Source organism: Scophthalmus maximus, chromosome 13 (assembly GCF_022379125.1).
Source record: "Scophthalmus maximus strain ysfricsl-2021 chromosome 13, ASM2237912v1, whole genome shotgun sequence".
Classification (NCBI taxonomy): domain Eukaryota; kingdom Metazoa; phylum Chordata; class Actinopteri; order Pleuronectiformes; family Scophthalmidae; genus Scophthalmus; species Scophthalmus maximus.
The window spans coordinates 22,467,441-22,482,809 of record NC_061527.1 but is presented as its reverse complement, the minus strand read 5'-3'; the positions used below and the strand labels follow the sequence as shown (position 1 = coordinate 22,482,809).

Genomic DNA, 15,369 nt, shown 5'->3' with positions numbered 1-15,369 from the left:
ACACGTGCACGCGCATCGCGCGCGCGCCTCCTCACGCGCCGACGCTGCCCATCCCCCCCACCCCGGAGGACCGGAGAAACACACGGAGAAACGCTCCAAGCGGCGCAATAACGCCCGCCGAACCCGGCGTTTCCAGTCGGGGGTCGTCGCTCCGCGCGGCGGCACGGTTTACAACGGCGAGAAAGACGACGAACACTCACCAGAAGCTCCAAAATCACACCGGGGGGGGGAGGGGGGAGGAGGGGGGGGAGGGGGTTGCCTTCTCCTCCGTGCTCCTAATATGGAATCTCCTCCGCCGCCGCCGCCGCTTTTTCTAGCGCCAATTAAACCTGGAAGAGCGCGTTATAACGGCCCGCAGACGCGGCCAGCCGGTGCCAGGAGTCCCCAATGACCGGGGTGTTGTGGAGACGCGGGCATGTGTGACGGTAAATCCCCTCAAACGTGTGCAGGGAGGACAGTCGGGTGTCCGGATTGTGAGGCTCGCTCGCTAGCGGAGGAAAAAGAGCCAAGCGGTTCAGCGGCAGCCAACGGCTTCAGACTGAAACACAGAGCGAGCGAGCGGCCGACCCGCCAGGCGAAAATGAGCCAGGCCGGGGCTCCTTTCTGCAGGAGGCGCGCTCCAGTCACATCAACATCAAAATGGGTGTCGCAGTGTGGCCCGGCAGCGGGGGTTTGGCGGAACCCTCAACATTACAATAACTTCACAAATTCGAGATGGTTTCATATTAGACCTAAGTTATATGTCACAGTTAATTTAGCTTTTTTTCTTTCTTTTTTTTTTGGTTTGTTTGCTTCTCGCTTAAAGCTACAGTGTGTGATGCTTAGAATAAGATTATTCAAAGAAATTGAATATGTTGTCCATAATCGTGTATTCATATTTATTTATAATCAATCACCTGCGACAACGAACCAATGTTTTTTTCCCCCCCGTCAACTTTGAATGAGTTAAATAATGTTACAGTAGGTGGACCTGATTTCCGCGTGAGTCGCCATGTTTGCCACATCATGTTGAAAACGCTGCACAAAATCTGGCGTTGAATCTTCAGCGCTGCCCAAAAAAAACCGGAAATGGAATCAGCAGTGCGCCACCAAAAAGTGTCCCTGTTGGCTTCTTGCTTAAAGCTACAGCGTGATATTTAGAAGAAATTATTCGCAGAAATTGAATATGTTGTCCATAAGTGTGTATTCACATATGTATAATCACCTGCAACAACGAACCAATGTTTTGTGTTTTTTCCGTCAACTTTGAATGAGTTAAATAATGTTACATTAGGTGGACTGGACTTCCGTGTAAGTGGCCATGTTTGATACATCGTGTTGAAAACGCTGCACAAAAACGGTCCAGAATCGTGTTGAATTTTCAGCGCTGCTGGAAACCGACAATGGAATCAGCGGAGCGCCACCAAAAAGTGTCCCGTGTCGGTTTTTCAGTTGGTTGCACTTTTGCAACCTTACCACTAGATGTCACCAGAAAAGTAAAAAAAATACACACTGGGGCTTTAAGGAAACTAATGCTACTTGAAATTTATTTAATGATTCATTTTTAAGTATTACATCACAATGATGTAATGATTTATTTCACTGCCTCAAAAGTAATTGCAATTCATTTTAATGCTGTGTTGACACCAAACGCGGTCGCATTGTCCGTGTATGTAATGTCATCGCGCAAAAAAATTGTGTCGTGTTTGGTGTGAACGCACATTAAGTCTAACATTCTAAACCATATCTAGAATGAAGACAACATGGAGCAAATTTTCAGGAAGACATAGCAAGCTAAGCTATTGGCTAAATCTGTGACTGTAATCCAAAACAATGTAAATATGGCGACTAAAGAACTTTCCCATATTCAGTAAGAATCTAAATTCTTCTTCTTCTAATCATATTTAAATATAAATATAAACCTTGGTGAAGGGCCCGGCCCTGGGAAGAACCCATTCAATTATGGTGCGGACGTGAATTAAGAGGCAGATCAATGATTTTATTTATTAATTTTTTCACTTTGTAAGGATTGTTGGTCCTCGGCGGAGGTATTTGACCTACTGAGTGCCATTCTCTTTATGGGGAATGTAAAGGGGCCAGTTCACCAAGAGTCGGTTAGCTTCAGAAATCACACTTTTCAAATGTGGTCAAGTGGCTCGGTGTCTCGCCTCTGTGTCTGCCATAATTCAAAGGGGATTCTGAGAAGATTCTATGCTTGTTATATGCGATGAGATCTAAATGGTGGTAGACGAGGGGGGTGGTGGAATCTTTACTCAAGGCGAGGCCGGAGGGAGCAGGATCCTTTTCTAGATGTCTGCAGATGTAAACAATAAAAACAGAAAAGACAACTACTCATGTGCGCCCGTCTGCATTAACTGAAAGCATACGCACATTATCATATGCCAACACATACAGACTGCAGATAAGGCCCAGCTGAAATACACAGACACAAACACAGACAGACAGAAAGCCCCGGGGGCGGTGTACGGTGTGAGCTTAAGCGCGGCTGTAACAGGAAAGTGGAGGATGGGTGATGACTTTTATACAGGGGTGACATCAGTCTATTTCCTCCGCCTGCATTTTCGCACGCCTGGGGAGGTTTGTGGTACAAGAGGGCCCGTACAACTTTGACGGGGGCAATTATTGACGCCGGTCTCATTTGAACACTTTGAGGCCCGTACTTGTTTTGAGAGGTAAGTCACTGTGCTGCTGCCGTGGCCCGTGAATGAAGAGAAACGGCAATGCAGAAACGGCTCCACTGTGGCAAATTGTGAAGTGAAAACACCTCGGGGTGCAGCAGACCACTGTCAGGGTAATGACTTTCCGGGAAAACCACAACACAGCATCTATATGCAGCACCCAGCCTCAGTGTTTCGTACTTCTCTGCTCATTCTGCAGCAAACACACCATCACCACTCCACTACTACTACTACTACTCACGAGTGTTTACTTTGATACGGGGCGACTGTGGCTCAGGAGGACAGCCATCCACTAACCCCGAAGGGCGGCGCTTCAATCCCCCAGTCCGCATGCCAATGTGTCCTTGGGCAAGACACTTAAAGGGGCAGTGAGCGTCTTTAAGCCGATACACGTTTTGTAAAAATCTGCGAATATTTCCTTACAGTCCGCTAGCTGTGGGTTCTGTGTGTGCACCGAAAAAAATTGAAAACAAACAAAAAAATGGCGCCGATCGCCCCTCACAACAATGCATGTGCAGTTTGTAAACATCACTCCCCGACAGCTCAAGAGACCTGCTTTTGGCCTTGCGGTCGGCGTGTCGGTGTCACATACCCGAGGCTGCTGGTTCGCGGCTCGGCCAGTGCAGTAAAATCATCAATAACAACAAAGAGAGAGAGACAAGCTTTCTCCAGAATCGCTTACTGCCCCTTTGACCCTAACTTTTTTGACCACGGCTCTTCCGGCAGTGTTTGAATGTGTGTGAATGTGACACAAAAAAGCAAATGAATGTGTGACTTGTGCTGCAAAGATAAGTGCTATATGAATACATTCCATTTACCCTATATCTCTCATGAAAAGTATGACTTAGATGCTGCAACCTAAGACTTGGGTTAACCCCGAAACTTTTAGATTGAAGCTATTTGTAGCGTGACCGGGCGAAGAAGAAGAGGGTGACTCAAATAAGGATGAATTTTACAACCCTGAAATTATTACCCTTTGGCTTCTCATCAACGGGCATAGTATCAGCACTCCTGTATTTGCACGCGACTAGCAAATACAGGAAAGGTGAAGTGCTCCCGCACCATGCAACAATCCACAAGCAAACTACCTAAGCTCAGAGCTGAGCCCAGTTAAGATGTGGAGACAGAAGTGATCTCATTTGAAAGGTATTCCGCACCTAGACAGCAGCGATGACATAATCTGTCGAACTTTGTGGGAACATTCTGCGCATGAACCGGAGTCCTTGGCTCGGTTTTCATGGTGGAAAGGCGAGGCCTTTATTTGATCCATGGCTTAGCCGGCCAAATAACAGTCGGCGGAAGTTGCACACGGATTTATTTTTGCACGACGCTATAGCAGTAAAGCTAAGGCATTTATAGGAACACTTGAGACTTTTTGGATGGAGATTCGCTCACTCGCTTCCTCTTGCCGAGAGACGTCAATACCACTGTACTATCTGTAGGCTAAATATGTAGCTGGAGTGAACCGGCAATTAGCATAATTCAGGATGGCAAACCATGGGAAAAGGCCACGGCATGGCAAACACACACACTTTTTACAGTCATTGCACATCAAATAATAACAGCCCCGGCCCTTTAAAAACCCATACCAGCATTATACTATATCCACTTCAAAGGACATGTAATACTTCACTCCACCTCTGGCATATTTAGTGCTTCGACAATGACAAGGTCTCAACAAAGCACGGCTCCATAATACGTCTTCATGAGGCCTTACAGTAATGGCTGTTCTCTACCTACACAGCTATAATTTACCGTCCACGACGGAGACCGGAATAGCACGGGTGGCTGTTTCTGTTAAGTGATTAAATTATTCAGCACGGCAGAGATGGAGCCACAGAAAAACATCTCGCATGAACGTGTGCGCGTGTGGGGCTTCCACGTGGGTGTGTGAGGCGGAGAAGAAAAACAGGAATAAGTGACTTGTTTCTTTAAGGCATGCACTTGTGTGTTGGCGTGTGTGTGCTGTGCGAATGAGAAAGACAGCGGGCGACACGGTGTGCTCTGCCTCATCAGACCGATGAGACAAAGGGATGCGGGTCGGTTTAAATATCCTCATCGGTCCCAACTCGCCCACACTATACATTAACGTTTACAGCTGTGAAATCCAGCTCAGACAGTTAAAGACTCTCCTGAGCGAAGGGGAGATGAAAATGCGGAGACGTGATCTTCGGGGGAGGAAGGGGAAACAACCACCTGTAATAAATCCCAGAGTGCGCAAACAAGCCTGAGTTATCAAACCTACCCGGTGTCAGTAACAGGGATTTTTATGGGGCTTCTTGTACTGAGAAGGTGTGTTCCACTAAAAACTCCAAACCCCAATAATTCCCAATAACAACAGACAAGACAGGCAACTAACAGAAGATAGATACAAAATTCTTGGAGGTATTTTCACTGGCGGTTGTTGTGTATAAGCGTTATGAACCGAGGAACTGTGTCAATTACTTACTCATACTAGCAGCATTGCTCCAGGGAAGGCAGGGGGTCAGCGGGTCCACAAATGTGGCTCGGATTTAAACGTCTCGGACAAATATTGAGCGGATTGGAGCAGAACTGGCCTCATGTGTTCGCGTTCCCCCACAGGATGAATTATAATAACTTTAACAGACACAGACGGAGCACTGAAGCTGCCGCACCGCTCACATGCTGCACACTGTGTTCGTGTGTCGCACATTTGGCCTCAAAAGGCCAGCACAATGGCGGCTACTATTCTCTGTGAATGAGACAAAAATTGGACTAAATGGTTGGCTCCCCCCAATATCCCCTCCTAATTCTCTACGACGTTTCTTCAATGAGTTAAAATTGTCCTGGCAACCAGTCGGTCCAGTCAGACCATGAGTATGACCCTGAAACGGCCAACATGACACAACCACATGATGACAGTTAGATTCAGGACATGCCAAATACTACAGTACCGAAGACTTGCACCAGAATGTACCACCAAGCCTGGTTTGCACTGCTGTGTAGGATCGAGACTGCAGCCTACACAAGGGGGCGAAAGCCATCGTGAGCGTTACTTGTGTGCTGGTGTGTGTCTAAGGCCATTTCACTACCCGTTTTTGCTTCCCAGGGACTAATTTCTCCCGCATTTCTGATCGATTTCACACCTTTCCCCACTTTCGTTTACACAACCTTTTCCGCGGAAAAGCGCTACATCCCTGTCTGAGCCGGGAGTGGGCAGCAGTGCAACATTAAGGATGCAAGCTGCCGTTGAATCCCGGAGAAGAAGACGAAGACCCCAGAACCCCCGCTTTGGTCCTGGATATCTCCCTATTTTCTAGGTCTCAAGGATGGCCAGTATGTCCAAGACACTCGGCAATCCCACCGCCACTTGCTAGATGGCATGTACTTCAAACAATGGGGACTCAGTCAGAGTGAAAAAATGAAATGTGACCTTGACAAAACGAGCTTTGGGTGACACCTCTGCCCACCAGCATTGTATAAATCCATAGCTTCAATATGATCACTCACCTTCTCTGGAAAAAATAGGAAAGCAGAGAGGAAATTGGATGTGTTGCATATAAAAAAAATCAATGAAACTCTTCAGAAAGACAGAACTTTCGGACTGCAGTTATAATCACGTGCAGAGTGTCTGTAGCTGCCTTCCTTCTCCATAAAACTCATCTTTGTATCAGGAAACTGTTTTTAATAAATCGATTTCCGACCGTGCAGAACGGCCTACGCGCTGTATTTCAGGGTTTGTAAAATGTCCTGTATTCTCATATCCCAAGGGCAATAATATTTCCCCATGGACAACCTGAGAAACAAAACAAAAGGGTGCTCTTTGTGCAAAGGCAATGCCTTAGCTGAAAGACGTAAAAGGCGAAAAGCCTTCAGAAAGAAGAGCACACAGCGAGGAGGCAGGGGAGGCGTGGCCAAGAACCTCAGGGTGAACATAAACTAGTGTGTGGGAGCAGCTCCAATGTGTGAAAGTCAATCCATTGCTGGGTTTTTCCTGTTAGTTAAGGAAATGGCCCTTTGGCTTCAAAGGTAGGTCTCCGTCACCTAGCTGTTCCAAACACGCCAATCATACCTGGCATTGACATGTGGTCTTGGTTGCTCTAGTGGACATCTTAAAGTATGCAAGTTCACGCCTGGCATCAGGAAGCGTCGCCACGCGTCTCCAGGGACCACTTGTGACCAGATCTCACTACCCCCCTATATGTGCACCATGTATATCCTTTCCATTTTTTTAAAGACAAAACGCAATGCTGTTTTTACTCAAAACAGACTGGGTCTACAGCATGGTATTTTTAAAAAAAAAACAAAGGAAACATGTTCAACACGCTCATAATATATCTCCATGGGCTTTTTTGAAAGATCTTTTTATGAATAAAAGCATGAAACACATGAAACCTTTTTAGGAGGAATACAGTTAAACAATTTGCTAACGTTTATGTGGAGATATTAGTAAAGTCAACAGTATAGTATGTTGTCAAATTAGGGCCAACGGATCCCAGTCTTGTGGTAGAATGGAATAGAATAGAATAGATCTTTACTGTCATTGATTTTGACAAAAAACAACAACAACAACAACAACAGCGAAAGTGTGTTAGCAGCTCTTCAGTGTGCAGCCGTAAAAAAAAAGAACAGCAGACGATAGCAGCATGAAGATGAAATGTAAGAGATGTTTGTCTTGACTTCCATTTGGACGTATGAGTGAAGTGGTCATGTCCACGGTCAGTGGGGTCAAATAAGGCTGCCGAAGCGTTATTTGCAGTATCAGTAGCACTACGCTAGATACGACATGGTAATATTCAACTTCAAAAATCACGTCAGCGCTACCTTTCGTATTAGTATGAATGTCTTCTGATGTTCCCTTTTCGGGTTTGCAGTTACAGCAGATGGTTTACAGCATACATACTTCATACCGTTTACTACCCTCTCCCGGTGCGACGCTATGACCCGCATTGACGCTTTTCTCTTCTACCACGAATCCCATCCTCCTCTGTTCGGGCAGCGCTCGAGCGTTGTGCTGTCAGTGCTGTCGGAGTTTTGGAGAGAGAGAGAGAGAGAGAGGGACTGAAGTAAAAGTGTGCACACTGCTTCACGAACCCCGTTTCCGGGACGCATCTGTAGCGTCGTCTGTGAAACACAAAGGAGTCACGAAAAAAGGAAAAACAAAACAAAGGGAAACTCGTCTGTTGGCAACGGGAAGGGAGTCAGTTGCCTATTTTTTTTCTGGTGTGTGGTTTTATTCTGGTTTTTTAAAAAGAAAAGCTCGCAAATATGTTCATTTTAGGTCCAAAAAAATGGAATCAGATAAACGCACAGCGCCGATGTGAAGCAGGCCAGATAATTTGAAGCAGTTTGATTTTTGCGGGGCAAGGTCGTTACACCGAGAGTGGCGTTCAAGATCACGTTATTACTATCGCCGCTTTATGTCTTTTCTTCCCTTGTCTTACAGCCCATTATGTCCGTCTCTCTCTCCCGCTTGCTCAAATGGAATCATCCATCTCTGCACAAGAAAGAGAGAGAGGGGGGGGGGGGCGGAGAGCGAGCTTATTGTAAACTGTAAGAGGTGTGCAGCAACTGGGACAGATTATGTCTGCGGAAACGAGGACTGCAGGATCCCACCCATCCCCCCCACAGCACACACAGACGTTTACACATACACACACTCGAGCTCATTTGTGCCTGGCTGGTCACCTCGCTGCAAGAAGATAGATGCCTCCCCACCCCCTCTCCTCTGCTCAGTCATTCAGACCTGGGAGAGTCAATAACACGCTGACATCATCATTGGTTTTGTAGGATACAGTGCTGCCTTTATTCTTGCAGCCATATGAGAGAGGGAGAGAGCATCATCTTCTGATGAGGCTGGGGGGGGGGACCAAATGCAGGTCAGGGAGTGGAGGCAGAGATAGGTGGGCACAGAGAGAGAGAGAGAGGGATGGTGGGGTGGGGGAGGGAAAAGCAGCATGGGCGGCCTTTTCAGTCTAGCTGTATCAGTGACAACTGACCAAGAAGCATATCATACACACACACACGCTCGCGACTGCAGTTGTACGTATGTGCACGGACAAAACCCTCAAGCGCACACTTAAGCGATATATTTCGCGACAGGCCGTGGTTCCCGCTCATTATGCCACAGTTAAGGGGCGTTTGCTCGGCCCGACGGTGAGCGGACCCCCTTTAAGGCGGTCACAAGTATGGCGAAATGAAAGTGAGAGACGCGCTGCGATTTGTTTTTTTTCTCCTCGTCAGTTCCCCTGCTGCACAGCGCTACGCACGTCTACTTACGCCGTTACTTCCTCAGTCGCTGATTCCACGTCATAACAATGTAATAATAGTGTGTTTCATCTGGCGTAGTGTATTAAGACGCAAAGGCGGGTGAACGGTTGGCATCGCTCGGTCCTAGTTGGAAAATATTACTGCCAACACCTCTACACCTGTCCCATTTGTAAAAAGTATTTATGTATTATGTAAATGTATTTTGTTTGTTCCGTCTGTACACGAGCAGACACGTGACCACAACGCGGCTGGCTGAACCATGCCACCGTAAACCACAGAAAGGATGTAAGCGCGACTCACGGCGGACCCCGGCACATGGCCCTGCCTCTTTTGAAATCAGAAACGTCGCGCCCCCCCCCCTGTTGACAGTAAGCATACCGGCCGGTGCAACCACGGACCCAATCATCGCTGCCTCGCTCTCCCTCCCCGTGCTTGCTCAACGGTAACGTGACCGTGGAGTGCAGCTCTTCCTGGTCTCTTGCTGCGGTAGCCCTGTTCCACAGCGCCCTCTGTAATGTCAGGGAGGAATAGCAACTCCTGTGGACGTTGGCACGTGGACCATGCCGGTGGCTCGGTCAGGCTGCACTGCATTGGCTCGCGCTCTACGCCAAATTGTTTGCAGGTATTTGGATATTAAAAATAAAAAGTCAGAGGATCACTAAGTCAAAAAGGCTTCATCTTAATAGGACCCTGAATGTGTGCGCCACGTTTCTTTGCAATCCGTCTGATCGTTATTGAGATGTTTCCCTCGGAACATTCGTGATTGCGGAGGGAGTCGCATGTTGGGGCAATGTCTTGCAGATCAACAGTTGACTCATCTGCCCTGTACACCTGTACATTGTCTCCATGCCCAAATTTAGGGTTTTCCCTTAACGGTCGGAGGACATTGGTCGATTTGGTTTTGGCACCAAACCTGGCAGCCCCATGTGCCAAGTCTCTCGGAGAATGAGTGCGCTCTCTGTGTCTGACTGACGGTGTAAACAGGAAGCACGTTGACCCCCCCCCCCCCCCCCTCCAGTTGGTTGCTACGAACAAGACAAGGTGAGAAGTAAGTCGAGGGGGTTTCTTTTCTGGGATCGGGCGATGACGTGAAGAACCAATCAGGAGGAGAATGTGGAGCGACTGCTTCATCATTTCCAAACATTTTCCCACTCCACACACATAAACATAGCAGCAGTGATGCGCGGTGAAACAAAAATGTAGTCCTGTGGATGCAGCCGCAGGCACGAGGTTCACTCTTGAAAATATGCGGATTTACAAAAAATAACTGTTGAACTACTGTCACTATTTTACAGCAAATGCGCAGACACACACACGCACACACAGACACACACACACACACCCACACGCAGCCTACACAACATTCCAATCAATTCTCCACACTCGGGTTCAGCATTCCAGGCTGAAGCTGGTTGCTTTCATCCCACTCCACACAGGAAGCCGTGTGTGTGTGTGTGTGTGTGTGTGTGTGTGTGTGTGTGTGCGCACGCGTGTGTGTAAAAAGCTTTAGATGTCGCTATAGCAGGGGGCCCCAGTGAAAGGCTTTCTCTGTCGGATCAGCTGCCTTGAGCTCAGTTTCTAATCCATGGCTGCAACAATCTGCCGGGCCCTCCCCAATCCGCTCTCAAAACTCTGTTTGCTACAACTCGGCCGCCAGCAGACGGTCGCTACTGGTGACCAGCGTAACAGAGTTGTAAATAACAAGTCATTGAGGAAAAAATATATCCTCTTTTGAAAGGATGGATTTCAAGTTTCGACTCCTACGTGGCTGTGCTGTCTAAAGAGAACAGTAACCACACTGGTTTAAAGTAAATTTACAAATAACACGGATAGAAACATTTCTGATAATAGAAAGTGATGAGAAAAACAGGGACAGAATTAAAATGAGCAGCAGATTATGCACCCTAAGAAACAAGAATATCAATAAATGGCATTACAGCTGCTTTGTTGAAGTTTTTGCAACGGAGGACATACAGTATAGGAGTGGACGATTATATGAGGGATGCGGGCCAGCAAAACATAAATAATACGTTGACAATGCGACCGTAAAATGAAATTGTAAGACCTGATGAGCGAAATATATTTATTTTGTGGACATATGTGTGGTGTTAAGACCATTACAATGTGCGCTTGCAGTGTATTTCCAATGCATTAGCATTAGGCTAAAACTTTGATCGCATTCTGTGAGGTCGGCCCATGGGTTGACCTTTGACAGATTTGGGGGCGGGAAAAAAACAATAGCAAAGGATCCATGCTGCTTGTGTGTTCCACCTTGAGGGTACATGTAAGCAGAAAAGCTAAGCTAACTAGCTCACATAACTAGCTCACACAACACTAGCTAGCAGTAACCCTCTTTCCAATACCCTAGTTGTTGAAAAGGCAAACGACCAGACTATTAAAACTAATCGGCAGCCCCGTACCCTCAGGACTCACGCGTTAGGCTATCCCATGTTTCATATCATATCACTGAATCATGGATACCGAGGCGTGGAGTAAGGTGTGGAGTGCCTCAGGTCGCACGAGGTCGATGAGACAAAGTAACGGTTGGCAAAGACCAACAAGGTCAGTCAACCTGGAATTAGTAGGTTTTTTTGTTTGTAATCAGCGTGTCCTAAGTAATTAGTGTCATAACATGAATCAAAAATTGGCTGAACACATTGGTTAGGAGACTGCTTATGCATAGGGCCCAGAATTTGGTGCCACACCCCTGCATGTGACTATTTGAATAGAGAGACAAAGAAAGATTTTCTACCCACGCAGAACACCAATGCACTGAGCGCTGTCACTGCAGGACAATGATTCAAATGACTTCTTTCCAAAGAAGCACACAAGTCCAGAAAACCACTCTTCCTCTGCATCCACACTACATGGGATCACTTGAAACGGGGTAATCCTTGCTGACCAAGTTGATGTGGACGGTTGAGTGGCAGGTTTGACAAAGTCATTGTACTCTCAAACACCCCCAAAACGACAAGAAAAAGACAATATAATGCCCATCAACCTCCCAACCCACCCACCCACACACACACACACACACACACACAGTTCAGCCAAGGCTGGGAACATGATGATTTGTCTGTGTGTGTGTTGTGGCCGACACGAAATTAAGGCAATTTCACGGCCGGGTGAAGCTGACTTGTAGCTGTTTGCTCTCCTTGCTGCTGCAGCAGCGTGGCCAGTGAAATGTAAATGTTGTTGTAGATGTCGCTGTGAGACCACCCTCTAAAAACCTACAACATGAAGTCAGCAGTGTGCAGCAGACATACATTTCCAATGCTTGTGTTTGGAAATGTAAATCCATTTAGTTGGATAAGAAATGGAAGGACACAGGTTTTTCATGCGTGTCAACAGGAAGACACTTTGAATACTTACCCAAGGTGTTAAAAATGGTAATTAAAACTTTACAGAGCTTGATTTTAAGGGCACATTACAGCAAACTCTCGGTGCTGATATTCAATGCAATAAGGAATCAGTCCAAATGTCAAATATCATTTCAGAGGTAAAGATGTTCGCCTGTCTCAGCCCGTCAAGTGTCATGTTTTAACAGGAGCATGTCTATGTTCCCTCAACCCTATGTTCCCCCAGCCCTATGTTCCCTCAGCCCTCTGTTCCCTCAACCCTATATTCCCTCAGCCCTCTGTTCCCTCAACCCTATGTTCCCTCAACCCTATATTCCCTCAGCCCTATGTTCCCTCAGCCCTCTGTTCCCTCAACCCTATATTCCCTCGGCCCTATGTTCCCTCAGCCCTCTGTTCCCTCAACCCTATGTTCCCTCGGCCCTATGTTCCCTCAGCCCTATGTTCTCTCAACCCTATGTTCCCTCAGCACTATGTTCCCTCAACCCTATGTTCCCTCAGCCCTCTGTTCCCTCAACCCTATATTCCCTCAGCCCTATGTTCCCTCAGCCCTCTGTTCCCTCAGCCCTATGTTCCCTCGGCCCTATGTTCCCTCAGCCCTATGTTCTCTCAACCCTATGTTCCCTCAGCACTATGTTCCCTCAACCCTATGTTCCCTCAGCCCTCTGTTCCCTCAACCCTATATTCCCTCAGCCCTATGTTCCCTCAGCCCTCTGTTCCCTCAGCCCTCTGTTCCCTCAACCCTATGTTCCCTCAGCCCTATGTTCTCTCAACCCTATGTTCCCTCAGCACTATGTTCCCTCAACCCTATGTTCCCTCAGCCCTCTGTTCCCTCAACCCTATGTTACCTCGGCCCTATGTTCCCTCAGCCCTATGTTCTCTCAACCCTATGTTCCCTCAGCACTATGTTCCCTCAACCCTATGTTCCCTCAGCCCTCTGTTCCCTCAACCCTATGTTCCCTCAGCCCTCTGTTCCCTCAACCCTATATTCCCTCAGCCCTATGTTCCCTCAGCCCTCTGTTCCCTCAACCCTATATTCCCTCAACCCTATATTCCCTCAGCCCTATGTTCCCTCAGCCCTCTGTTCCCTCAACCCTATGTTCCCTCGGCCCTATGTTCCCTCAACCACATGTCAGGCTTACATGTTACGTGTTGCTTCGGGGTTGTTGCGAGGTGGTGAGGTGAAATATGATGGGGGAAGACTTGATTTGAGTAACACCTCCACAGCAGGTTATAATATCATGAGACTGTCATTTTACAAGTCATTTTATTTTATCTTCCAAGTTGCCTGGGAAATAACAAATGATCACGTTGCAATTAGCAGGATTGTTTATTTGAACATATTTCTGGCCCTCGCAGCAGAATGACAAAGTGTTGCATTGTGAGCTGAGCCAGCCTTTTTCTTCTTCTTTTCTTTTTGTTTCGGACCTCTGTGTCAGAAACGGCATTGAAATTAATAAACAGGGGGCTTTCACGCAGCTTTCCCACAGTGCTAATGTCTGAAGACAGCCTTAATGAGAAAACGAGAATCTGTGACAATATTAGAAACAATATTCCTTAAGAGACCGGATAGCAGAGGACCTCCAGACATAATAGCATGAAGTCATATACTGCCACAGTACATACACATGCACCCCTAATTAAAAGTTTAAATTACACACACACACACACACACACACACACACACACACACAAAGAGTGCCAAGTAATGGATACCTCAGCCAGGGTAGTGATAGCCCAGATGGCCTGCTTACAGCACTGACCTACATAGACCCAAAAAGATCAAGTGGAAGAACTGAGCAATGCACTGTGTGTGTGTGTGTGTGTGTCTTCCTGGAGGGAGCAATTACACAACATTTATGAATACATCTAAACTGGGTATTTTTTCAAAGCAATTTATTCCCTTGGGTAATTTTTTTGTTTCACTGGCCAATTTAGCATGAATTCATAACTGTATTAAAAAAGGTGAGCGTTACAATGATGCAATGCAACACGCCACCAGCCTGCTAAAGACTTACTGCAGGATAGAAACATGATGACACAATCTTCAAATGCGATACTCCTCAAGACAAACATCGACCTACCACAGATCTGCAGGCCAGTTTTTCTGGTGCTAGTGCCAGGTTTGTGCCTTCTAGCTTTCCTTGCCAGACTCATGATGAGTTCTCATCCCTCAATTCTGTTTATATCTGATCAGGCCCCAGTCCATGAAAAAAACCCAACCCTTTCAGACGCTTCCTCTACCCCTCTGATTTCAAAACAAATAACGTCCGTGCTATGACCCCGAAAACAGCACTGATACTGTAAACAGTCAAGCATGCATGATATGGAAATGCATGCAGCAGTGTCTGTCATGAATACAAATGCTTTTTTTTAATATTATTTTTGGTTTATTGTATTTTTTTTATTTTGGCTTTGAATGAGCTTTGCAAATACCAGCCCCCAATTTTTCACTCCTCACACTTGCGAAATTTTGATTTTCAAAACTGAGAAAAAAAAAATTGTCAAAATATGTGTGGTCTCTTAAGATACAAAAATATGTTATGCTTCCAAGTTGGACGATCTGGCTCGGTTAAGATAATATCTTCATGGTTGAATGTACTTATTGTAAGTCGCTTTGGACAAAAATGTCAGCTAAATGAATGCAATGTTTAATATTTACATTACTCCAAGTTTTAAGATGTGGAGGTGGGTCATTTTTTTTTAAGCTTCCCCATTGTTTGCAGTGTTTGCAAGTTCTTTATCTTACTGTAAAGTACGTGTATATGGTTCATTTTTCATCCACGTAGTAGTCTGACCTTATGTACAGTCTATGCGTCGACAAACAAAAACTTGACTCAAGGTCCATTTGACAGATTTTTCTCCCCATGAAAGAGCAAAAGAAAAGTGTGGCATGTGGTAAAAAGCTCTGGTAAAGGCTCAAATCTTTCGTCAAATACAGAAAATGAAAATGTTTGTGCGATATGAATTCCTGACACAAATTTGCCGCTTCACCAGGCACAAAAATGCCTTAAAACTGCTAAAATCAACAACAACAAAAATCCCCAAAGGTGACATGCATACATGTTGGGTAAAAACGTCCAGATATTATAACCTCATTCTGC

The 15,369-nt window shown here is 46.2% G+C and overlaps 1 protein-coding gene across 3 annotated transcripts in view; it reads right to left on the bottom strand.

Annotated features, from left to right (window-relative positions):
- The window catches only part of LOC118317927 (F-box-like/WD repeat-containing protein TBL1XR1), a 50,505-nt gene extending 42,937 nt beyond the window's left edge, over positions 1–7,568 (bottom strand). For 2 of the 3 annotated variants that reach the window (XM_035647072.2, XM_035647075.2), the window contains exon 1: positions 201–618. The gene's annotated coding sequence lies outside the window, so the exon portion shown is untranslated. Of the gene's footprint in view, positions 1–200; positions 619–7,549 lie in introns of those variants that run through there. The other variant, XM_035647073.2, reaches the window with a different exon arrangement.
- Positions 7,569–15,369: the final 7,801 nt, after the last annotated feature.